The following is a 27,345-nucleotide window of genomic DNA, read 5'->3' on the forward strand; positions in this document are numbered from 1 at the left end:
CCTTAGACCCACGGGGGCACTGTGGTCAAATATATTTTGGGAAGATTTCATTTGGTACCTCCTCTTGCAGGTATGGAACCTTTTTAACATGTATCAACTTTAATAATATAATAGCCAGTTATTTTAGCAACAAAAGCGAGTTTACTTGAGAATAGCCTGAGGAATTGCAATTTGGGACCTGTAAATATGGCAGATCTTAGGCAAATGCAGAGAACAACGAAGGGGAATTTGCTTTTATAGGGAAAAAGGTTGGGGCTGGGTAGTTGGGAAGGGCTATAAAAACCAGAGTCCTTTGGAGGATATTGGGAGCCCAGTGTATGGAGGTTTCTCATTGGTGGGGCTGCTCCAGTCTCTGATTGGCTGGGCTGTTGGGCAAAGAGAAGGTTTCTTCTTTCTGCTGGACAGTACGGCAGACAACACCTTCCCGTGGGAGGTACAGGTGCTGTCTCAACCTGTCTGGAGAAATTGACGATGCATGGCAGGGGCATGAGACCTCCCCCTACAGGCCTGTCCTGACCGTCATTTTATCTGAAGTTCCTTTAATTCCACACGTGGTAAAGTTTTCAAAATATTTAGCTGTAAAGAAATCGACCTTACTTTGTTTAGCCCAACTTTTCTCTTCTCTTGGCCACAGACTTCTTTTTGCCCCCATGATATCCACTAATATCCATCTGAACTGGTGTTTTGTTGTGTTTTGTTGGTGAATGTAGCTCTTTGGGTGGTGCTACCTTAGAGTGAAGGGTAAGGAAACGGGGGAAGGATGAATTACTTCCTCCTGAGGGTGAAGGACAATTCCATGGAGAAGCCTGAAGTTGCCACCCTTCCTTACTCCCTCAACCTACTTTCTTTTCTTCATGGCATTCATCACTAGGTGATATGGTACATATTTAGTTTTCCTTAATTCTCTACTTCACTGCCACTAAAATCTCCTCTCCAGGAGACAGGGTACAGTGTATCTTTTTCCTACTGCTGTGGCCTCAGTACCCAGTTCATCAATGCATATCTTTTGACTGAATATGGAAAGAAAGAAAATATTTCAGCTGGGCTTTGAAGGAGTGGAAGGATTTTAATTGGCTAGACATTCATTCTAGAAGGAAGGAGAAACACGGAAGAATAAAAGCACTTAGCAAGTTGTTGAGAAGCTGGCTTTGTTTGAAGACACAGTGCGATCTCCCAGTGACAGGAGATAATACTTGGCAAGGATTCCCCGACGCCAGTACATGAATTGAGAGAGAGAGAAAGAAGGAGAGGGAGAGAGGAGAGAGGGAGGGAGAGAGAGAGGGAGGGAGAGAATCACCTTATAGGAGCATCTTCTAAGAGGATCAAGATGTTGGAGTTACCTCGCTATCTCCAGGAGGTGCTGGCTTCTCTATTGGGGAAGAGAAAGTGCTAGAGGAGTAAGCCACTCTCTGTTTTCTGGAATTCTGGCCAGGTTACCAGCCCACACACAAATCCACTGATATATCTGTACCGATGATACACACGCATGAAATATGCCTGGTACCCGCTTTTATACATTTTTATAAGATTCTGCATTTAAAATGAACTTGCTCCATTGTATCTACAGGGAAGTAAAAGACATAGCCTAAAACGTGCAAACCAGTGGCTCTCAAAAGCTGCCATCCTTGGGGCTTCCCTGGTGGCACAGTGGTTAAGAGTCCGACTGCCGATGCAGGGGATGCGGGTTCGTGCCCCGGTCCGGGAGGATCCCACATGCCGCGGAGCGGCTGGGCCCGTGAGCCATGGCCGCTGAGCCTGCGCATCTGGAGCCTGTGCTCCACAACGGGAGAGGCCACAACGGTGAGAGGCCCGTGTACAGCAAAAAAAAAAAAAAAAAAAGTTGCCATCCTTATAAACGTCTTGTCCGGATGTTAAGGAGATGAGTCATCCTTCTGGGAAAAAGGGCATTGCCCGTCAGGCTGTATTTCCTCTCTGCTTTGTCATTCAGAATACAGATGTGCTTTAGAGGCAGGGACAAAAAGCAGAACATGTTTAATGTTGTTTGTCTTTCTTCCTAATTAAAGAAACGTTTTGTTCCCCGAATAGATACTGTGCAGCTAACTAGGCTAATTTGTACAGCCTCATGGGAAATGAGATGTTCATCGTTTCTACAATGTGAGTCCTGTCCGACCTTGTGCAGAGATTAAAATGTGCATCCTGTTCTCTCTAGGTAAGAAGGTGCTCCCCACAGAAGCTTCCTCAGCCTCGGCAGCCCCGGAGTTGCTACTTTTCCCTCCTGGACCCTCCGCCAAAGTCACGTGAGTTTTACGCTCCTTACCCCAACTGAAGGGTGATGAGGTCAGTAGCAACACATCAGCATCAACAACGACCACTTGTTTCAAGCCCTGTGTGAGGCGTTGTAGGAAAGTGCGTTCACTGCTTTACATGGACGGGCTTAGTTAACCTTTGTAACCACCCTCCGAGGTAGAGATGCTTTTCTTTTTTGTGTGTGTGGTGAGTGCACTGAGGCAGCGAGCAGATAGACAACTGAGCATCCCAGAGCAGGCATATCTGGGCTAGGATTTGGATATAAACCATTTCACTCCAATGTCCATATCAAAATGTCCTATAACATTTTGCTCCTTATTGAACATGGTTTTTAGACTTTTTAGGTCTATTTTTCTGTGTCCATTTGATTGCTACTTAATATATACATACATACATGTGCATATATATGAATACATATATGCCCTCTGATGTCCTTTATTTGTGATGTATACTCTGCCTATTAAAAACTGGTCTAAGACGATTTGCTTGATATAAAACTAAAGACAACTGGAGAACATGACTCGTACAAATGAGAAAGAGGAGGACATTGTACCAGAGGCCAAAGGCAAGGTGGGAAGATGTTCATGGCATTGAAGTTTATCTTTGAACCTCCAGGGAGCTGAGGGAAGGAAGCAAGAAGCCTCCTCTCTTGCTCATTCCACATCTATGTCCTGCTAAATGTTTCCAAATGACATTTTCCTTGTAGCGTGTCCGCAGATGATAGGCTCCTCTAGCTCTGGGGAGGGCCAGGGCCCCCATCTCTCTCATAGAACAGAAGACAGAGTGAGAATAGATCAGCATCTAAGTCTTAAGGCTGTGCTGACCCCTGAGGGGTGGGGGCATTGCGTGTGTGTGTACACAAGTGTGTGTGTTTAACTAATAATGATGTTTCCAGAGAGCTGACCTTACAAAGTTCTAATTGGCTGCAGTCCTGGACTCAGTACACTAGACAATGCCCTGCAGAGATTAAAGACCATCCTTAGTAGGATCTGATTTAAGCAGCTATGTAGTCCACAGAAAGGCCATATAGAACCAGCAGGAGCTTTGAAACAATGGGAGGAGATGGGCGTTGTCACCCATGAGGACTGCACATGGGTTGGGTTTGAGTGCTCTGGAGTCAGAGGAAAGTGAGTTCAAATCTTGCCTCAGATCTTGGCTAGAGGTTTACCCTGGCTAAGTAAAAAATGGGACCACCTCAGAGGGCTGCTTCCACACCTGTTGAGATGATGTACGCAAAATAGGATAGTCAGTGCCTGGCACATAATAAATGCTTCATCAATGGCAGTCTCACACATGCTGATTTATAGAGATCTTATTCAGTTGATTGTCACCCATTTTGATACCTTATTACACGTATGGAGATGCACATGCGACTTATTTCAGCTGCGTGTGGAGGCATTACTATTGTTCATCGATTTCTAGTTCTCTTTTTCTTCCTGGATGTATAGGAGACTACTCTTCCCAGCTTCCCTTGCAGCTCAGCAGAGCCATGAGACTCGTTCTGGCCAATGAAATGTGAGTGGAAGTGACGTGCACCACTTCTGGTTGAGAGAGTGAAAAAGCCACAGCTAGGTCTCCAGTTTCTGCCCTGCACCAGGATCTGGGGGCACAGGCTGAGGGAGCTGTGTCCCAAGATGGCAGAGCTCTTGTAGCCTGGGGTCCTGAGTGACTGGGTGGAGCACAGCACTCCTCCCCACTCCCACCACCACACACACACACGCACACGCACGCGCACGCACACACACACAAGGCTGGACATGCCATGTGATCATGAAAGAGACAAACCACTGAAAATCTCTTTTATTTACTACTCAGCCCATTCTATCTTGACTCGTACAGATTCCCAGAATCCGGAGGCAAATTTGATACAGTGGAAACAAATGTCTCTAATTTCTATTGAAATTAAAGTCAAGGCTCATAAAATTATGATTGTACCCTTGCTTGTACCCTTGTTAAGAGATTATAATCTTCTATCTAACAAATACTGATATCATGTTAATCAAAGTGAGGTGTTTTTCTGTAATACTACATGTTCAGCAGTTTTCATTTCTATTGTGTTGTTGTTATTACATTTAGATTTTGGAAACATTCCTTATAGTCCAGTGTGTATCTTACCACAAATCTATCAAATCAAAAACACACACACATATATATATATATATATACACACACACACACAGGTGTATAAACTATATATATATGTGTATATATATACACATGGTTTTTGAGAGTTATATAACTCAGGCTAAAAGGGCTAATGGCGAATCTGGAAAAAGCTGAATCGGGGGCCTGGTCTGGGGTTTTAGGAATGCTCCGTACAATTCACCATCTTTGAGAAGCTGAGAGGATTTGCCAGGGAGGATTGTGCATTGGCCCCGCCGTGCGTGCAGTAAGGACATCAAGGCTTTTCCCTCATCTGGAAATGAGACAGAGTGTCCAGCAGGGAAGAAAAAAAAAAAAAAAACACCCATAAATGAAGGAGACTAGAGAATACACTGCTGTCTAGGGCAGTGGTTCTCAAATTTCAGCCTGTATCATCACCTGGAGGTCATGTTCACACAGGCGGCTGGGCTCCACCCTGGAGTTTCTGATTCAGCAGGTCTGGGGTGGAGCTGAGAATCTGCATTTCTAACAAGCACTCAGGTGATACTGCTGCTGCTGCTCCAGGAACCACACATTGAGAACTGCCACTCCAGAGCCCTGTTTGTCCAGAGGTGGTCTCTGGATTAATAGCATCTGTATCACCGGGGAGCTTGTTAGGCTGCAGAGTCTCAGGCCCTGCCCCAGAGCTCCTTCCCCTCTTCCTTCCTTTATTCTTTTGTGACTTTGGACCAGATCATCTCCCTAAGCCTCCTTTTCAAAGGAGCCTAATAACAGGATCTACCTCTTAGGATTGTTTTGTATTGTTAATGTGCATAAAATTCTTAGAACAACTGTGGGCATATATTCTCCTATGAAGCTTTTCAAGTCTTGGCTTCTATCATGATTTCTTATATGGGTGTCTAAACACGACCTGTGGGCTGTGCTGATGGCTGAACTTGCGAATCAATGTCTCATTTATCTCTGTATCTTGACAGCACTTGGCACAAGTCCTTTGGTACCTTAGATGCTCAGTAAGTGTTGGGTGAATGAATGAACATGCAGGTGTCTGTGTGTGGTCTGTGTGTTCGCTCTGCCTTTCAGCAGAAGGAGGGATGTACACACTCAAGTCCTGGGGCGGAAGGAGCTCAGAGTATTGGAGGACCCAAAAGAAGACCAGGGCACTGCAGGGAGGGAGGGGGATGGACAGAGAGTTGAAGAGCTCAGAGAGATGGGCGGGGCCCGATCATACAGGGCTTTTCCTACCATATTAAGGAATTGGAAATTCAAATCTCTGTTTCAAATTAAGCATTATGAGCGCTCTAACAGTCCTCTGAAGATTCTCTCCTGAAACTGCCTCTGAGCTGCCATATTTTTGAAAACTGTGTTTATGTGGCAGCTGCTGCCATGAAGCTTTGTGTCTTGTGATTACTTCTCTCGCTAACAGCTGTCGGTTGCTTCTAGAACTTTGTTTACCTAATTTGGTTAGGCTGGTACGCAGACAAATGGGTTTTGATATGATAAATGGTCCATGAAAGTGAGAGGAGAAGACATACAGCACTCATTTCCATTCTATCCAGGAATAAATAAAAAGGTTACCAGCTGTGAAAAACCACTAGATTAGAAGCAGATTTCTGATTGTCAGCCTGCTGGGAGATAATCTTGTCAGCATGACCTGCAAAAGTGGTAATAATTTACAATTATGTACCAGCCTTTCTCTTAGGACACACAAACGCTTTCTAAATATTTCCCTAATGTCTGTGAGGCAGAGATGCTGGGATATTATCATTTTGCAATTAAAAAGTCATCTTAAAAGAAACACTTTAATAATCTTTCTCAGGCTGTGCATTTGGAAAGCTTCTCAAGCCAGTGGTTTGGGGAGGGGAATGCCTACCTGATTGCGTTCCCTGGACACCTAAAAGCTTGGTGCTTGCATGTGTATTTCTATGCTGGCCTCTTTGTTGAATTCTGGAGCAGGCAGCTTTGGTTTCCTTTACAATGCTGCCTGTGAGGTAGATTGGATGGAGCAAAAGCACTTTAACCAATGCATCCTTCAGAACCAGCCATACCTTACTAAGTCCTGAAGGTCAAGAGGAATCATGGCGGCCAACTCCCTGTTGATGTCACTCCAAGAACTTTCCACAACCTTGCTCGAAGAGGGTGTCTTATTCATGGGCTGCTGAGCAAAGTGTTTTCTTTTTTGGTTGTTGGTTCAAAAACTTTTCTAGAACAGAGACCAGGAGGTTTTCCAGTCACTAATGAGAGCCAGGCCTCTGTGCCAGGGCTATGGCAAGGGCTCCTGCTAGGAACCGCAAGAATTGTAGGTTATAACCTTGGTTTTGACAACCACTCACACTGCATACCTTCCAGAAAATTATCTAACTCCCCTGAAACATGTTTTTCCTTTATCTAAAATGCATATCTTCTAAGAGTGTTGAGAATACCAAACGAGGTAACAGAAGTACAAGCAGTTTGAAAATCACAAAGGGATACACATATCTGGGGAAGGATTTTCATCATGTTATATGGAAAAGAGGCCTAAGCTCAGGCATTCTGACCCCTTTTCTGTGCTGACCCAGATATAACCGCTGCCCCATCATCCAAGTCTGTTCCCCCTCGAACTGGAGGGGCAAGTCCATGGTATACATACTCTCTTTCTCTTCCATTGTTCACCCGTCATAATTGCTATCAGTTATCATCCCAGAACCCATGCAGAGCTGAGTCTGTCTTGATACAACACTCTTGACAGCCAATTAAAGTTACAACAGTTCAATTACAATGGTCATCTGAAATGAAATGAAACCGTCCGTGGGCTTCTAGTACTTCTTGATAGCTCTTCCAACGCCCCTGCAACTTGCAAAGGGGGAAGATGAGAATGACTACGTAGTTACCACCCAGCAAAGCATTGCTTGGCAGAAATATTTAGTCTCTGGGGAGGGTCCCTGGTGGAAGGTGCCAGAGAGTAATGGTCACCCAACGTTGTGTCTGTTTCTCAGCCCTGCTGTCAAGATCTGTAGGACTAGCCCTGACCAACAGCCTTTGAACAGAAGTGGCCTGTATGGCTTCTGGGCCAAAGCATGGAAGATCCTCCTGGCAGCTCTTCCCTGGGTCTTACTACTGAGAAGGCCATGAGTTCCACAGGGCACAGCCACCAGATGGCAAATTATTCATTATCTCAGGCTGCTGGGGGACAATTTGCTTGGGCTCCTGTAAACAAGGTATCACAAACTGAGTGGCTTAAATAACAGAATTGTGTGGTCTCACAGTTCTGGAAGTTAGAAGTATCAACACAAGGTCAAGGTGTCATCAGGGTTGGTTCCTTCTGAGGGCTGTGAGGGAGAACCTATTCCATGCCTCTCACCCAGCTTCTAGTGGCTTGCTTCCAATCTTTGGCATTCCTTGGCTTGTAGAAACATCACCCCATCTCAGCTTTCATCTTTACATGGCTCTTTCCCTGTGTGCATCTGTCTCCAAACTTCCCCTTTTTATAAGGGCACCAGTCATATTGGATTAAAGGCCCACCCTACTCCAGGAGACCTCATCTTAACAAGTTACATCATGACCTTACTACCAAATAAGGTCCCATTCTGAGGTTAGGGCATCAATATATGCATTTTGGGGGAACACAATTCAAACCCAAAACAGTGTTGGCCCACATTGGATATGTTGTATGAGTTAAAAATACACTTCTGTTTTAAGCAACTGAGATTTGAAGGTTGTTTGTTGTATCAGCATTGTCTCCCTTGTCCTAATTAACACCAGAAGTTTAAATGATACGCACAGTAAGTAATCAGCTTGCTCACAGGGGGCATGAAGTTGAGAGCAGCGTTTCTTCTGAGAGGTGGGCTCTCCCAGATGTGAGTGCCTTACAAGTTGGTGATGACTCACCTCCTCACAGCCTCACAGAAATGGAGCTTCCTGGTTGGCTAACTACACCAGGTCATGCCTTGGACCATGTCTCTACCAGGTCCTTCCTGCCTCACTTTTAACTTCCTGAGAAGCATCACAAAACAAAGACAGAAAGAAAAGAAAAATATTCTTTTCTTGGGACCAAAGGACAGATAATCCATGTATTAGCACTATGCCGTCAAAGAAGAGTCTCCAGGGATCTCCTAGTTCAAGTGACTCAGCTGTAGATGAGGAAATTGTCATCTTGACAGGGGAAGGGGCCCCTTGTCCAAGGTCGTGGGGTTACTATGTGGCAGAGCTGGAGAGAGGTATTGGAGCACGTGAGGGCCAAGTACATCTTTTGGCTTTGAGCACTGCTGTGTTTAAATGTCTGTATTCCTTCAAAGTTCACGGGTTGGAACGTATTGCCCGAAGTGCTGGTATCAGGAGGTGGTGCCTTTGGGAGGTGGTGGGGTCATGAGGGTGCTGCCCGCATGGATGGGGTTAATGTTCTTATGGAAGAGACCCTGCTGAGCTCCCGAGTCTTTCCACTTTGTGGGGAGATAATGAGAAGTCTGGGACCTGGAAGAGGTTCCCCTGCCCGCCTGTAATGGCACCGTGATCTTGGACATCCAGGCTTCAGAACTTTGAGAAATAAATTTCTGTTGTTTATAAGCCACTCAGCCTGCAGTAGTTTGTTACAGGGGCCTCAGCAGACTAAGACAAGCAGCTTACACTTCAGCACTGGGAATCAGTATTAAGTATGACTTTCACAAAGATGAACCAGAAAGATAAGTGCCTTGCAATAACACCTGAGCGCCTGAAATGTGGCTACAATGAATTGAGGTATGCTGTAGTGTAAAATACGCACCACATTTTGAAGACTTAGTAGGGAACATTAATAATTTCGTTAATTAGGATCACGTGCTGAAATGAGAGGTGAGATGGAATATGCTATTAACATTGCCGCCTTCTGTTTCTTTTTACTTTTTAGACATGTGGCGACTGCCTACTGTACAGTTGCAGCGTGGCTTCGCAGTCGTAGCACACGTTGTCTGTTCATGGGCTCGTGCTGACTCAGGGCGATCGTTCAAATGCAGATTCCAGAAACGTGGTCTGCACAAAGTGAGTGGAGTCTTTGGTTTTGTGGCTCACGATTAATTTTAAAAAGAGTCCCCAGTAACTCTGCTGCAGGCTACATTTTGAGCTTAGAATATGCCACGAATTAGCTGGAGATGGCTGACAGCTGCCCCTTAAGTTCACCATAGTCTGTACCATTCCCTATCGTCTGTCCTCTAGTCATTGGAGCTGAGCATCCCTTTCCATCATTGTAAGACAAACATTAGCACAAGTGAGAGAAAGATGAGAGGGAAATTGTTTATTTACCTACATCTCAAACTTTGGGAAAAAAATAGGAATCATCTTCGTTTCCACAAATACTCCCTCCCATTTTTCTTGAAACACAGAATATGCTAAATGTTTGTTTGGCAGTGCCTGGGGATAGTGGGTTTTTTTTCCAGCCTCCTTCATTAGGTTGAAGGAGGGCTGGTCTGCCTGACCTCTCTGGCCATGGAAGTTAGAGTACATCTAACCAAGGTCCAATGGTCCCTTCCCCCTCTGGTACATGTGATTCTGTCTGGGTTGTTGAGAAATTATAACTCTTATTTTCCTTTTTTGCTAAGATTCTTCTCTTCTCTTTTACACTGGATTTCTGGGAAAATGAGAGGAAGCCTTAAATCATGTTTGTGTTTTTCTCCCTGTCGTGTATGAGTCTTTGGCTCCAGGTAATGTTTATTCATTTAGAGGAGAAAAGCCTATTCACACCCTCCTGGAACTAGGAAAATAGACTTCCATCATATTAATAAAGTAGAATTAATGAATCAAGAAGAAATATTATCCTGGATTCTTGATTCTTCTTCAGTATACCAACTGACTTTTATAAATTTAGAAATAGTCTGTGAACAACAGTATAATTTCTATTTGGTTTTTAATACCGTAAGTAGATGTGTGTGTGTATAGATTTTGAGATTAAAATTTTTCAGATAAAGGAATACTATAAATCTGCCTAGAAAACTTGGTAAAAAGAAGATAATTAAGGGAGAAAATAGAAATAACCTGAAATACCACCATGCAGGAATACTTATAGTATTTATATTTGTCTGTAACTTTTTTTACATATTTTAACTCATATATTCTTTTTTATGAATATTTTATTTCATTTCTTTCCAATTTCATTTTAATTTTTTTACACTAATTATGATTTCTAACACTGATATGATACTACTACCATCCATAGTCAAATTCTCTCAATTGTCCTAAAGCTGTGCTTTTTTTGGCTGCGTGGAGCAGCTTGTGGGATCTTAGTTCCCTGACCAGGGATTGAACCCCGGGTGGCCGCAGTGAAAGCTCAGAGTCCTAACCACTGGACTACCAGGGAATTCCCTCATATATTCTTCGAAAGGTGTTTTCTGACATACAAATAGGAGTATGCTACACTATATACAGTTTTCTATCCTTCTTTTTATCACTAAACATTGTATAGCATGGACTTTTCTCCAGATCATTTTTTTTCAAAAATATAGTTTTAATAGTTGAATAAAACTTGCTTTTTTTTTTTTTTTTTTTTTTTTTTTGTGGTACGCGGGCCTCTCACTGTTGTGGCCTCTCCCGTTGCGGAGCACAGGTTCCGGACTCGCAGGCTCAGCAGCCATGGCTCACGGGCCCAGCCGCTCCGCGGCATGTGGGATCTTCCCGGACCGGGGCACGAACCCTTGTGCCCTGCATCGTCAGGCAGACTCTCAACCACTGAGCCACCAGGGAAGCCCAAAACTTGCATTTTTGATGGATTGAAGTTTGAGTCAGTTTCTGTTATATCAGTGTAGGCTAAGAATATGATGTCATTAAAGTTATTCTCTCTCAAAGGATGATGATGTTGAGGATGACACTGATGCTAATTACAACCTCTAAAAAAAGTGCCTTTTCATCTCTCTTTCTGCCAGAAAGTAGGAGTCTTTCTATTCCATTTGGTAGAGTGAATAGCTGCTAACTTTTCCTGTATTTATTATGGAATATGAGGCTGCAGTTTATACTCCCAGATGTTTTCTCTTTCAATCAAGTGCCCCCCTCATTACCCGATCAGCGGGAGTGACATAAAACAGGATTTTTGAGGGCAGGATACAGGGGTTTAAATCCCAGCTCCACTATTTGTAGGCTGTGTGACCTGGGGCTAGTTTCTTACCCTCTCTGATCCTTACTTTTCTCATCTGTAAAATGTGGATAATCCAGTGACTTCCTTATAGGGCTGTTGTGTGGATTAAATGTGATGATAAATACAACATTGTAGTGAATTCTAAGCAAATAGTAAGACTTCAACCGATGGTGGAAATTCTCCTCCTCCTTCTTATCATCATCCTCATCGTCTTCACATTTTACTTGGATATTTTCTGTCTCTCTCGAGCATGAAAACCTCTCAAAAAGCAGAAGCTCTCCTTTGACATATATCTTGTCTGACCTTCGCTGGGCATCGTGTCCCAGACTTAGGTGCAGTTGCTTAACAAATGTTTATCGATCATTTCATACGTCTTTTGCCTTCTCTATAAATAGACATTTTTACTTTAAAGACTATGTCCCAGGCATGGCTGCAAGAAACAGAGCCATTTTGTACATGGTCGTGGTATAGTCACGCTTGATTATTTTACTTATTCCTCAAATACACCAACTAATCTGTCTTCTCATATCGTCATATGCACCCACCATGCACTAGGCCAGAACCGAACACTGGCAAGTTGGCCCCTGCCATCAAGAAGCCGAAAGTCTAACATCTCTTTTGTGTCGGTGATGTGCTCAGCATTTGGCTAGTCTTCTATTTTTAGCACAGAGCAATTTCAAAAGACTTTACCTGCCGGACTGCTTTTGTTGGCGGTGGCTGGTAAACCTCCAGTTTGAGCAGCAGGGTTTTTCTGGTCTTAGCAATTTCAGGAATATCTGAATGAAAAGGAAGTTTAATTTTGTAGGGGAATTCTGTATTTAAATATACAACACAAATCATACAGTTCAGGTATCTTAAAGATAAATCTGTTAGCCTGATTGGAATTCCCCATTACTTCTTCCTCTCGATACTTTCGCGTCTCTAAGAAACCGTGCAGTGGTCCAGTTGTCAGTGATGAGACTGGCAAAGTCTAGCGCTGAGACCTGGCCGTGTCATTGTTGTTGAAGCCGCGTTCGTGTGCCCAGTGCACGGTGAGGCCACACAAGCTGAAATGTTGGAGTCTGGAGTGGAGAAAGGATTATTTATTGCAGGGCCGTGCAAGGAGAACAGGGCGGCTTCTGCGCAAAAGACCGGATGGGTTTCAGGGAAGAAGCTTTTATAGAAGCAACATTTGGGGGGGAGGGCTGCAGGTGTGTGACCCCCCTCTGATTCTCTGGTGGTGAGATAACAGGATGGCTTTCTGGGAATCTCAGCCATCAGCATTCTGGTTCCAACCAGTCTGGGCTTGTGCTCAGCCTGAGGTTACCATCCTCTGCCTGGGTGGAGGGCTTGGTTCTGGAGGAAGAACTCAGAGATCTGTATCAGATTTCTCTGCGCAGCTCCTGCCCCGCCCCGCCCCCAGGAAGAATGGGCGCCAGGTCCCATGCTGCACTATTGTTTCTTTCTGCATTTCCTCACTCCCCTAATTAGTAGCTATTTGAATCTGCCCTTTGGAACTCAGGGAAGGTCTAGGAGGCTGAAACCTTTTTCCTACAAACAAGCAATGGGGTCACAAAAAGGCCTTTGTATTTGGGAGGGCCTTACAGGGTCCTGCTTGGTTTCAGCCTGCCCATTTCTTTTCCGCCCCCTCCCCCTCTACCCTTTGATTTATACTATTCTTTCTGCTCCTTCCTTGTATCAAAAATAAAGGCATTCTCCATGGCCCAATTCAAGATTCACCAAGGAACACATTTTGACAGAAAATGAGGTAGCTGCCTCAGGGCTCATGACAAGTCCTGTTTGCAGTTATTACTAATTATCTTAACTGTGCAATTAACATCTCTATTTTCTATTTCCTAATTAGGCTATCTAATGAACTTGTGATTTCCATGAGTTAGCCAGGATTTCCGTCCTATCTGAAGTAACGATCCCCTGCTTTTCTTTTCATCGACTGTAACTATGAAACTGAAATTTCATTGTACATTTTTACATTTATTTATTGTCTGTCTAACCCACTAGAAGATAAACACTATGGGAAAAGGGCTTCTGTTGAGTTTACTGCTGTATCTCCAGCACCTAAACAGCACCTGGCTCATGGGCGGTACTCAATAAACACTTGTTGAATGAATGAATTTTTTTTCAAGAATTGACTAGTGTACAAGATAAAGGTGGCACCCAACCTCTTGTGTGTCTCTTGCTGAAGAAAACCATGGTGGCAACAATAAAAACGAACCCAAAGGTGCTATACTTTCCTCATCCTTTGCTTCTCACAGGTAGCCTATCAGCGAGTCTGTAAATTCTGTGTTCAAAATACATCTTGAACCTGACCCTCTCCATCTCCATTGCTACTGCCCAAATCTAAGCCACAGTCATTTCCCCACGTGGGGAATGGCCTAGTGTCTCTGCATCCTTCCATTTCAACCTGTTCCTCTGCACAGCAGCAAAAGAGATCTTCTTAAATTTGAATTGCATTGGCAGTCTACTTAAAATCCTTCAAACCCAAAACTCTCAGAAGATAATCCAAACTGGAACCATGGTCTTCGAGGCCCAGCACAACTGTCCCTTTCTTTGTTGGTCAGTGTCACCTCATGCCTCTCTGTTTTTTTGGCCTGCTGTGCTCCAACCACATTGTTTTTCCCTCAGTGCCTGGAATGTGCCAAGCTCTTTTCCACCCCAGGACCTTTGCATATGTCCCCTCCACCTGGAATTCTCTCCCCCTCAACTCCTTCTCTTTAGAGTAAGATGTCACCTCTTCAGAGATACCTCCCATCATCCCCATTCTGTTAGCCTTTCCGCCAACTGCTCTTTGTTTTTTCTCCTTTGCCCGTTTTATCGCCTTTAATTATTTATTTCCCCCTCTTGTCTGCACCACCACAGTATAAACTGCAAGAGGGGAAAGGTGGTAGCCATAGCTTCACTGTTGTCTGCCTAGTACTGACCACTGTGCTGATAATTAAGTACCAAGTAAGTGCTTGTATTCATTTCCTGTCTATCGCCACTGTAACAAATTGCCACAACGTTGTGACAAAGCAAAGCAAATGTATCATCTTATAGTTCAGGAGGTCAGAAGTACAAAAGGGGTTTCACTGGGGTAGAACCAAGGTGTTGGGAGGCTCCGGATGTTCTAGGGGAGAAGCGTCTCCTTGCTCCTTCCATCTTGTAGAGGCTGCCTTCATTCAGGGGCTCATGGACCCCCTTTTTCCATCTTCAAAGGCAGCAGTGTTGCATCTCTGTGTGCCTTTCTTTTCTAATCATATATTCCTTTGACTCTCTTCTTCTGCTGCCCTCTTGCACTTTTAAGAACTTTGTGATTACATTGGGCATACCTGGGTAATCCAGGCTAACCTCACTATTTTATTTATTTTTTGAGTTAAATACTCCTTTTTTTAAAAATTGAAGTATAGTTGATTTACAATGTTGTGTTTCAGGCGTACAGCAAAGTGATTCAGTTATACATATATATAATATATTTCTATTCTTTTTTATATTCTTCTCCCTTATAGGTTAGTACAAAATATTAAGTATAGTTCCCTGTGCTATACAGTAGGTTCTTGTTGGTTTTCTATTTTATATATAGTAATGTGTATATGTTAATCCAAGTAATCTCAATATTTTAAAGTTAGCAGATTAGCACTTTTAATTCCATCTGTAACCTTAATTCCCTTTGCCATGTAATTTAACAAATTCACAGGTTCTGGGGATTAGAAGATGGACACCTTGGGGGACCATTATTCTGCCTTGAATAAATAAATGGCCATCTGTCCTTTGTGGGCAAGTGGCTGCATTTAAACTTCTTTTGTTGCTTCGTGTGCCTACCCAAGCCAAGCCAATATTCAGGCTCAGTAGTTACTGTGATAGGCGCTTTCTGATTCCCAGAGAAATACAGCAGGCTCAGACAGGAGTTCTTTTAATTATCAGCCTTAGAAGAGGACCCAGAGATCGTCAAGGTACTAGGTGAAGAGTTTTTTTAAGATCTAATTAAATATCTAATATTCTTTGTAAGGTATGAGATTTATAGTTGGTGTCCCTGGAATTGGCACGGTTTCTTCTGGAGTGACAAATGTAGGCATTATAAATGTTTGTACCTAAGGTGATTCCAACCAAGGTGATTAATTTCTGGGAGATTAATACAGGGAAGCCGAAGGCCATGTTTTGCAATCAGGCAGACTGCTCTTGCCCCGACCTGGATTGAATTCCAGCTTTGGAGTGGGAAAAAAATACGGAGATAGCAATTTAATGAGTCGCATACACATGGCTGCACCCTCCCCTCTGAGGTGAAGGAGTGGAATGAAATAGTGTGTTTTCTGGGAAAAGCTGCTGGTACCCAGCTTCCCATAATTTCACGTGCTTTTCTCAAGGACAGCACAGCAAAGACATTCCATTGGGAGATGGGTTTTTCTTGGAGGAGACCTCGTGTTAAGCTGTCATAGCTCAGGCTATTTTTAGTGATGGTGTTTTACAAACTTAAGGAGCCTATCTCCCCTCACCAGGCTCAAGCTCAGGGTTGCTATGCAACAGGCCCATCGTCCTGGTGGCTCTCATACTCTTTTCTCCCAGATATTCAGTGAACTGGACCTTGGCAGAAACCAAGCAATAGGGTGAGGCTGTCTCCTGGGAAGGAAGAGCAATGGCTTTGGAATCTCTCAGACCAGAGTCCTGCCTTCACCTGCTCCCAGTTGTGTGGCCTTGGGCAAATCTCTGTATCTCCCTGGGCCTCAGTTTCACCATGTGTAAAATGGGGATGCTATTAGTACCTAACTCATAAGATTATTGTGACGACCAAATGTGATTCTACATGTAAAGTACTTAAAACGTGATGGTTTTGTTACGGAGTCCAAAACTCATACTGATCGCATATGACAGGCCAATAAAAAAATAGAGAGACGAGGTGCTGGGGCAAGGAATAGTGACTATATTTGGAAAGGCAGCAGACGGAGAAGATGGTGGACTAGTGTCCCAAAGAACTATCTTCTCTGAGTTAGGATTCAAGCTTCTCTTAAGCTACAAGGGGCGGGGGTGTGGCTGGTTGTTATAAACTTCTTGGTGCCGGAATCCTTTGTTCTTGCAGCTGTCTGTGTAGGTCAGGTCACAGTGTTCCTGGAAACCTCCAACAGGACAAATATTAGTCTCTGTTCTGCAACTTTTTATCTCTATATGAATGAAAAGTGTGATAATTTAAAGGTCAAACCTGGGACGCAGAGCCTTGAGAATGGGCCATCATGTATATTTCAGGTGTGTTCACAAAACAGCCTCTAAGGTGCACACAATGAGTGTGATAACATCACGTGGGTGAAATTGAGGAACTCCTATTGATTAACCCTTTGGTGCCCCCCCCACCTCTTCTGTTTATTAGGATCTTTCACAGGATAATTTTCTACAACACTAAAAACAACAGCAAGGGTAGCAGTTAACGTTGGTGAGCATACAGTGAGTACAAACGCTCATAATTAGACACTGTTTCATCGATGTTTACAAAGAGCCCGTGACCTCACGGCTTTGCTGCTTGAGCATTGCGGAGAAGCCTGAGTTACTCTGCAAGTAAGGTCCTGGTGCCTCTCTATGTGTGTTTTAGGGACACTGAGACAGAGGTCTGGGAAGTTCCTTAGTGAGCCATGGGTGACATCTTTAATTGTCATCTAGAGCTGATAGCCTTGCATGTCTGCCCACCAGTAAAAATAAGCTCCCTCATCTGTAGAGCTCTTCACAATTTGTAGAATGCTTTCACATAGATGATAACACTTACTGACTGCTTAATTATGTGCCTACAGAGTGCTGTTTGCTTTTTAAATGTTGTAACGGTTAATCTTCACAACAAGCTGATGGGATAGGTACTATTATTATAGAGAGGGCAAACTACTTAGCTAAGGTTACTCAGCTAAGCAATGCTAGATAGGCTTTATCATTGGAGCTGTTTCAACCCAGGGTCCACATTCTTAACCATGACCCTACACTCCCTTCCATTTGACATTCACAGAAAGGCTGCCCCATGGACAGGAAAGGTGATTTCTCTCTGTCTTGTATCAGATAGAGAAATAAGGTGAAATAAAAGTAAGTGCAGGATTACAACTAGAAGTCAGGTTTTGGACATTTACAGTACTAGTACTTCGGCTCTTCCATCGTGCTCCATTCAACAGACTGGAGGGGGACCATTTTACAGTCTCTATAAAGGAAAAGGGACACTGCATGATCTATAAGGCGACTTCACAGCGCCCGTTTGAGCCTTTTCTGGTTTCTCTAATTAAATTTAAATGGATGTAATAACAACCCTTGGCCAGCAGGGGCGCTCTCACCATCAGCTGGGCTCTGCCTTTAACACAGTTTTTCAAACTCTATAATGTGCATCCAAATCTCCTTGGGACCCTGTTAAGTGCACATTCTGATTCTCTAAGACCGAGGAAGGGCCTGGGACTTTGCATTTTCTGGCTAGTTCCCAGGTGGTGTCAATCCTGCTGGTCCTGGGACCACACTCTGAAGAGCAACTTACAGTCTAGTGCAGGAGTGAGGGGCTGGAGAACATTTTGCGGGTCGACTGACAAACAAGCACGTACAGTATGAGAAGTTTTTGTTTCCTTTTCATTTTTTCTGTCTTGTTACTTTGATACAGACTCATTAATTGACCAAAATTTGGGTTTTGAGCTTTGAAACAAGGTCTGACATCAGAAAAAGGTCTTTTTTTTTTTTAATTAATTTATTTATTTTTGGCTGCATTAGATCTTCGTTGCTGTGTGTGGGCTTTCTCTAGTTGCAGTGAGCGGAGGCTACTCTTTGTTGCAGTGCGCCAGCTTCTCATTGCGGTGGCTTCTCCTGCTGCAGAGCACGGGCTCTAGGCACACGGGCTTCAGTAGTTGTGGCACACGGGCCCAGTAGTTGTGGTTCGTGGGCTCTAGAGCGCAGGCTGAGTAGCTGTGGCGCACGGGCTTAGTTGCTCCGCAGCATGTGGGATCCTCCCGGACCAGGGCTTGAACCCGTGTCCCCTGCATTGACAGGCAGATTCTTAACCACTGTGCCACCAGGGAAGCCCAGAAAAAGGTCTCTGCATACTTTCTCACACCATGTTAAAAAAATAAACTCAAAATGGGCTAAAGACTTAAATGTGAAACCTGAACCCATAAAACTTCTAGAAGAATACAAGCAGTACGCTCTGTGACATGGGTCTTGGCAATATTTTTCTGGATCTGACTCCTCAGGCAAGGGCAACAACAGGACAAATAAACCAATGGGACTGCATCAGAAAGCGTTTGAATGAGAGAAGATATTTGCAAACGACGTATCTGATAAGGGGCTAATATCCAAAGCATACAAAGAAGTCACACAGCTCAACATCAGAGAAACAAACAACCCAGTTAAAAAATGGGCAGAGGACCTGAACAGGCATTTTTCTAAAGAAGACCTGGAGATGGCCAACAGGCACATGAAGAGATGCTGGGCATCACTAGTCATCAGGGGAAAGCAAATTGAAACCATAATGAGATACCACCTCACACCTGTCAGAATGGCTATCATCAAAAAGGCAACTGGGGCTTCCCTGGTGGCGCAGTGGTTGAGAGTCTGCCTGCCGATGCAGGGGACACGGGTTCGTGCCCCGGTCCAGGAGGATCCCGCATGCCGCGGAGCGGCTGGGCCCGTGAGCCATGGCCACTGAGCCTGCGCGTCCGGAGCCTGTGCTCCACAACGGGAGAGGCCACAACAGTGAGAGGCCCGTGTACCAAAAAAAAAAAAAAAAAAGAAAGAAAAAAAAAAGGCAACAAATAAGTTTTGGTGAGGATATGGAAAAAAGGGAACCCTTGTGCACTGCTGGTGGGAATGTAAATTGGTGCAGCCACTATGGAGAACAGTATGGAGGTTTCTCAAAAAATTAAAAATAGAACTGCCATACGATCCAGCAGTTCCACTCTGGGTATTTTTCCAAAGAAAACAAAAACACTAATTCGAAAAGATATATGCAGCCCTATGTTCATTGTAGCATTATTTACAATAGCCAACATATAAAAGCATCCAAGTGTCCACTGAAAGATGAATGGATAAAAGAAGATGTGGTATATAAACACACTGGAATATTACTCAGCCATAAAAAAGAATGGAATAATGCCATTTGCAACAACATGGGTGGACCTAGAGAGCGTTATACTGTGTGAAATTAGAGAAAGACAAATACAGTTTGATTTCACTTGTATGTGGAATCTAAAAAGCAAAACAAGTGAACTAACAAAACAAAATGAAAACTCACTAATGAGTATGGAGAACTAACAAGTGTTTGCCAGAGGGGACAGGCATGGTGGTGGGTGGGGGGAGTGGAAATGAGTGAAATAGGTGAGGAAAATTAACGTACAAGCTTCCAGTTATAAAATAAGTCATGGGAAGATAATGTACAGCATAGGGAATACAGTCAATAATATTGTAGTAACTCCGTATGGTGACAAATGGTAACTAGAGTTATTGTGGTGATCATTTTATAATATATTAAAATAACAAATTACTGTGTTGTACACCTGAAACGAATATAATATTGTAAGTCAATTATACTTCAATTTTTAAAAAAAAGAAAAAGAAAAAGGTATTTGAAATCACAGGTGCTCCAAAAAAAGAGAAAAAAAAAGAGCGAGAAAAGAAAAAATAAATCCAGGGTATATAATCACTATATCATGTGGCCCTGGACTAGGGGAAGAGCCAGAGACAGGAGGCCATAAGTGGAGATGTTTTGCTAGGGTTTCTCCGATTAAGGATAAAACAGGAAGTGTGTGTGTGTGGGGCGGACAGGGAAGAGGGACTGTTCTAGAATAAACACAAGGGGGTGGGGTTATGGAAATGCCACTGCAAAAGATGACAAAAGATCCCAATTCTAGTACCGATTTTGCCAATAACACTGTGGTCTTCAGGACAACTACTTGTTCTACCTGGTTTGGCATGGCCCCTGGTAAACCACATTTTCCCAGCTCCCATCACATCCTGAGGACCCTATTTCTAAAGTGACCTTATGTCCTGAGTTTTCTGGAACAATCCTCATTTCAATATCCTATCTTGGTTTCCAGCTTTGTAGCCAAATCTTCACCCCAACTTTTGGTTTTGAAAATAAGGTCATTGTAATTCTTCCCCAGCAAGAACTCATAACAGTTGGTTGCTAAATTGATACCCTGTGTATCTCAGTAGTTCTTAAGTTTTGGGAGTGGGGAGTCACGGGACTTTTGGGAATTTGGTGAAAGCTATGGATCATCATTTAGAAAAATGCACAGAGGCATAGGTATGCAAAAATTTGCATTTTTCTAGGACGTTTCAGATATTCTCTCAAGCCCATTCCAGTGCAGGATCTAATTGGATCCGTGGACTCCAGATTAAGAATTCCTGCTGTAGATGGTGGATGCTGATGTACACCTAGAGCAATGAACTGTCTTTCTATATACAATTTATCAATACCTTAGCAATTTTATTTCTGCCCCAGCTGCAGAGCATAGGTGATTTTTCACCTATGGAGGCAGAGTATATATGGATGGGCTTGTGTGTGTTCTAAACATCAGCAGGTTTTCATTTTGTCAGGTCATACTTTTCCAGTTAATATGGTAAGATTCTCTTCTCCACAGACATCAGTTTGCTTGTATGTGAGTTACTCTTAAATAGAATGAAAGAGAGAGTCCTAAATAAATGGCTTTTCTAATAACAGAACATACATGTTCATAGACTAAGTTTCTAGAAGTACAAGGAGCCCTTGAGACCGTCTCATCTGAGAGGTGAAAACTCTAATGTCCATGTTATTCAATGAGTGAAATCAGCCTGTTGCATCATTTCAGCAAGGACACATCCTGTTTGTAAATGACACACTTAGAAATAGTCTTCGGTTCCACAAAACATGTTCTCTTTGCCACTTTTATTGAACCAAGTGGCTTTTATAGTCTGCCTGCCCTTGTACATATTTTTTTCTATCACTACTTAGAAAATGAAATGGTTCTCTACTATAAGAGAACAACAGAGTCACGTGAGTATAAATAAAAAATAACTTCTACCTCAATCTCAAGGACCAATATGGGGAGTGTGGCAGTGGTGAGAAACTGGAGTGCTAGGGCCCCATCTAAGTGGGTAGAAGCTACACAGCTCTAACAGCTGTGTCCATGAGGAATGCAGATGTATGTGACCCAATCTTCTGACTTTTTAGTAGAAGCTGGACATGTGGAATTTGCTTGGACATCTCTTGCCTTTAAAAATCTTACTATGTTGTTTTTAGGGTTTGTTTGCTCTCTTTTTTTTTTAAATACTGTGCAGCCCAAAGAAAACTTGTCTGCAAGCCACATCCTGCCAGTTGGCTGCCAGTTTGTGATTTCTGATGTGGTCCAGGTACATCATTTCACAGGTCATGATGCTAAGGAGAAAAGTGACATCTGTGTATACTCAGTGAATGGAAGTGTTAGGGATTGAAACCAGGTCTCCTAACTTTCCATTTATTTCGATTCCTCTTCCACTGTGCTGTTCCATGAATTTCATTCTCTCTAGCCATTTTGATTTTGTAGAGTGGATGAGTGAAAAAGTGTTGCCTGCCGTATCAGTAAACAAGGGATGTTGCAGCCATCAAGCCAGTCACATGACAGCCGCCCTGACAGTGGGCCCTGAGGGAACTCAGGATAGAAACAGGATGCCCACCATCAAGTCATCAGCCACTGCAGCCACCCCCAACGGTGCACCCTGAGGACACTCAGGATGCAAAAACACAGGATACTGGCCCCAGAGAGCTGAGGTGCATAGCAAAGGAATGATTTCAATGAGCCGAGACTCTTGCATCTTTCCATACATAGAAAACTGCTAAATTCATTAGCTTGAGATGTCTGGTTTTCTTTAGTTAACAGTCACCTTTTGAAGTTCTGACTCCCTGGTCTTTGTGGCAAAAACTCCTGTATATCCTGGTTCCTCCTTCATCTCTTCAGAGCTATCCCTCAGAGCTACGTGAGAGGCTGAGTCCTGGGCTTAAGTCCTCAGTTTTGTCCCCCAAATAAAACACAATTCTCAGCTTTTAGGTTGTACAATTTTTTTTTCAGTTGACAAGGGCAGGCAACATCCTTAAATTTAAACTGTATACATGGAAATCTGAATCCTGAAGCCATTCTTCAATCAAGTGCCAAAGGTTCAAGGATATCTTAGGTGATATTTAAGCACAGAGCAATCACGCTATTTCTGGCAACAAGAACAGGCACTGAGAATCCTTAACACAGCTTTCTTCTACGCTCCACCACAGCATGCTGTTCCCGGCAGATAATTTGCCGAAGAATATGCTGTATTTGGAAAGTCATTAAACCATAAATCAATTACTCTCCAGAGCACCCGATACTGGATTTATTCTAATCAAATAGTTTCGGTGGTCTGAAACCAGAGGCTCTTGTAGGCTGCAGAATTTTATTATAGCAGAAAACTTACAAAGTAGCTCTTGAGCCAGATAAAATCATTGAAAATGGGTAAGGATTTGTCAGTATTTTGATTTAGGGCTTTAATGTGGTCTGGGGAATCGATAGAGCATGACCTCTTTTGCGGACACTCAGAGCAGCAATGCATTGATTTTTCATAACCTGCATGATGACTCTGGCCAGACATTCAGTCCTGGAGGGGATAAACAAAAAAAAAAAAAAAAAAAGGAAAATTGTAAAGAATATTCCTTTCAAAGGTCAGAATGTGCAAGAATTCATTGCAGGAATTAAGGTAAAGGAAAAAGGACCCCTAGCCACTGTTTTCAGGAGATGGTTAGGACTATAGGAACAGGTGGGACAATCTTCCCTATTGAAACAGTTTAATTGGGAAGATGTTTGGTTCATGAGTAGAAAAGGCCTTGATTGTAAGATCTTTGGGTTCAGGCCAATCTTTTTCACCAGTGTAATCCAGTCACTCAACATAGGACCTGGTGCTAAGTAAGTGCTCAATATGTATTCAAGGCCCTTTATTTTTAATGTATTAAGTGCTTACTATGGTTTTTGTGGGGGAAGGTTTCTTCAAACTGCCAGAAAAAAATGAGTGTGGGAAGTAGCTTGAACACCACTGGTGCAAGCAAGCACTGAGAAAAAGCATCATGTACTCTTTTTACTTTTTATTTTTGGCTGTGTTGGGTCTTCGTTGCTGCGCGTGGGCTTTCTCTAGTTGTGGCGAGCTGGGGTTACGCTTCATTGCGGTGCGCGGGCTTCTCACTGCAGCGGCTTCTCTTGTTGTGGAGCATGGGCTCTAGGCGTGCGGGCTTCAGTAGTTGCAGCATGCAGGCTCAGTAGTTGTGGCTCGTGGGCTCTAGAGCGCAGGCTCGGTAGTTGTGACGCACAGGCTTAGTTACTCCGCAGCATGTGGGATCTTCCCGGACCAGGGCTCGAACCCATGTCCCCTGCGCTGGCAGGTGGATTGTTAACCACTGCGCCACCAGGGAAGCCCTGGACATTTCTGATTGCAGCACATCAAGAAGCACATAAAATCTGATGGTTTCACTTTCTGAAATGTTAAGATTGATCAGTGGGTCCCGGTGGGGTCAGCCTGGTCCCTCTATTAAAAAGACTCCCACCGGGCTTCCCTGGTGGCGCAGTGGTTGGGAGTCCGCCTGCCAATGCAGGGGACACGGGTTCGTGCCCTGGTCTGGGAAGATCCCACATGTTGCAGAGCAGCTGGGCCCGTGAGCCATGGCCGCTGAGCCTGCGTGTCCGGAACCTGTGCTCCGCAATGGGAGAGGCCACAACAGTGAGAGGCCCACGTACAGCCAAAAAAAAAAAAAAGAAAAAAAAAAGACTCCCACCAGCCTTCCAACCTAATGGTTTTAAGAGTCACTGATGATTTTTGACTACATACATTATTTTATTAGGAGTCACAGGATGGTAATTTTTTCCCCCTATCATTTATGCTACAATTATTAGCTGGAATTTGCCAGTACTGTTTACTTATAGTGCTTTTTTCTTTTTTAAAAAATCTTATCAGAGTAGCGTTGATTTACAATGCTGTGCCAGCTTCAGGTGTACAGCACAGTGACTCAGCCACACACATACGTATATTCATTCTTTTTCAGATTCTTTTCTCATATAGGTTATCACAGAATATTGAGTAGAGTTCCCTGTGCTCTACAGTAGGTCCCTGTTGGTTATCTATTCCATGTACAGTAGTGTGTGTATGTTCATACCAGTCTCCTGATTTATCCCTCCCCACCACCCACGTTTCCCCCTTCGTAACCACAAGTCTGTCCTCAATATCCATAAGTCTGTCTCTGTTCCACAAACAAGTTCACCTGCATCATTTTTAAAAATAAGATTCCACATATGAAGGCTTTTTCTTTAAATTTATATTGTTTACTTATATGTATTAAGAACATAATATTTTAAAGAAAATTTACATTTCAACTGAAATTATGAGTTTGATGTGCTGGTATGTTTTTACATAATACATATTAAATTGCATACATGATTTTTTTTAAATAAACATTTATTTTTGGCTGTGTTGGGTCTTCGTTGCTGTGCTCGGGCTTTCTCTAGTTGTGGTGAGCGGGGGCTACTCTTTGTTGCGGTGCGCGGGCTTCTCATTGCGGTGGCTTCTCTCGTTGCGGAGCACGGGCTGTAGGCACTCAGGCTTCAGTAGTTGTGGCACATGGGCTCAGTAGTTGTGGCTCATGGGCTCTAGAGCACAGACTTAGTAGTTGTAGCTCACGGGTTTAGTTGCTCCGCGGTATGTGAGATCTTCCTGGACCAGGGCTCAAACACGTCCCCTGCATTGGCAGGCGGATTCTTAACCACTGCGCCACAATGGAAGTCCCCATACATGATTTTTGACATATAAAAGGCTCATCTGTGCACTGCCCACATCACCTCACACATGCAATGTCTCTCTTTGTTAATAAGGCTGCAGGTAAAGAGAGGGGATGGAGGATTACAAGTGAGTACATGATAAGATCACATCTGTGTTTTAGATGCACCACTCAAGGGGCAGTGTGGAGAGAAGAGTGGAAAGGGAATTAGATTTTCAAAATGCTTCTCATTCATTATCTGCAAAATTCAGATAATTACACAAATAAGATTCCTCTGCTCTGCCTGCAGAAATGTGGTAGCACTGGAGGTTGGACTGGAGGGAATCACAGTATTGAAAACTTCTGAGTTCATGATGGAGGCATCACCAGCCCCTCCCCTCCAAACCCAAGAGCCTCTGATTCTGCCTCATCTCATGAGTGTTTTGGATGAATTCAAGATTTAAGAGGCTTTATGATGGGAAGTAACATCTTTTCATGGGAGAAGAATTTTATTGTGAAAATGCAGACTGAGAGACACTGTAGTTCCTGTTGGGGAAGAAGATTTTCCCTGTGCCCTTCTGAGCTCTTCTGGCTGGCCTAGTAATTAAATTGACATGAGGCAGATGAACAGGAGAAAAACCCAATTGAAAGACATACGTATGGGGGCTCCGTAAGAATGTGATTCCCAAAAACAAGTTAGGCAATTGAGGCTAATCTGGCATCTGAGAGAAGGAAAAGTGGGTAGGAGTTTGGGACTTCAGACAATTTATAGGAAGGCGGGAAAATGTAAATGTTTGGTCAACGCATTTGCCGTCCTATGTAGAGACCATGGGACACAGGGACTTTGATGAAACAGGCCTTGCTGAGTTTCCTGCAGTCAGCCACACCTAGCTTATATTCCTTATAAGCCGGCTCTGGTGAGGGCTCTCTTCCTGGGGCAGCACCCGCACCCCCGTCTAAATTCTTTTAAGCAGTTAAGGGGGAGGAGGCAAAAGCTCTTCCTGAGCCTTTTATTTCTTGAGAACAACCAGCCTAAAAGAATCCTCATGCCAAAGCGACACATTCTCCAGGGGCAAACTGTGCTCCCCTGCTTTCCTGAGAGACCCCGTTGACAAATCAACTCAGACCTGTCCCCTGCCCTGCTTCAGGAAGCGCAGTGAGCCTGGGTGGCCTATTTTGGCTGAAGACTGTGCAAGTCCCTTTTCTCAAGTCCAGAATGGTCAAGCATGATTGCTCACCATCGAATATAGGAAAAAACTTTACATAGCATCAAGGCCCAGGGTCAAATATGCAGATGCCTTCAGGGACCCAACAGGTGCTTGAAATCAATGACGTAGAGCTGGCAGACTAGTGCACCTGACCCTAAAGGATAAACAGTTACTCAGCAAAACCTAGTTATCAAATGTGTCCAAATGGAATGGGCCCAGTGTCTCTAGAGCTCTGTACTTTTTAAGAAAATCTGGAGTCTTTTGGTGTTATCTCACCAATTTTGGGGGTTGATGTCTCCTTCCCCCCTCCATGTACCCCTTTAAAAAAGCAGATTCTGTGGGGCATACATTATAACCTCTGAATTAGTTTACCTTTCCATCTGATTTTGCAGCATTTCTGACGGAGAGTACTGTACTCTGCTTGATCACCCCCAGAGCCAGAGGGCTCACTACCTCACAAATCAGCCCACTGTACTGTTAGACAGGTAATGTCTATTTTTTTTATTATGATTGTATTAAGTGTGTTTGAGAATTGTGAGAAGTCTTCTCCTTGTTTTACCTATTATGATCCTATTGTAGATACTTTTTTTATAACATTTTTATTAGCGTATAATTGCTTTACAATGGTGTGTTAGTTTCTGCTTTATAACAAAGTGAATCAGTTATTCATATACATATATCCCCATATCTCTTCCCTCTTGCATCTTCCTCCCTCCCACCCTTTTAGCTGGTCACAGAGCACTAAGCTGATCTCCCTGTGCTATGAGGCTGCTTCCCACTAGCTCTCTGTTTTACATTTGGTAGTGTATATATGTCCATGCCACTCTCTCACTTCATCCCAGCTTACCCTTCCCCCTCCCCGTGTCCTCAAGTCCATTCTCTAGTAGGTCTGCGTCTTTATTCCCGTCTTGCCCTAGGTTCTTCATGATCATTTCTTTTTTTTTTTTTTTTTTAGAGTCCATATATATGTGTTAACATACGGTATTCGTTTTTCTCTTTCT

Source organism: Mesoplodon mirus (genome assembly GCF_964341445.2).
Source record: "Mesoplodon mirus genome assembly, chromosome: 19".
NCBI classification, from domain to species: Eukaryota; Metazoa; Chordata; class Mammalia; order Artiodactyla; family Ziphiidae; genus Mesoplodon; species Mesoplodon mirus.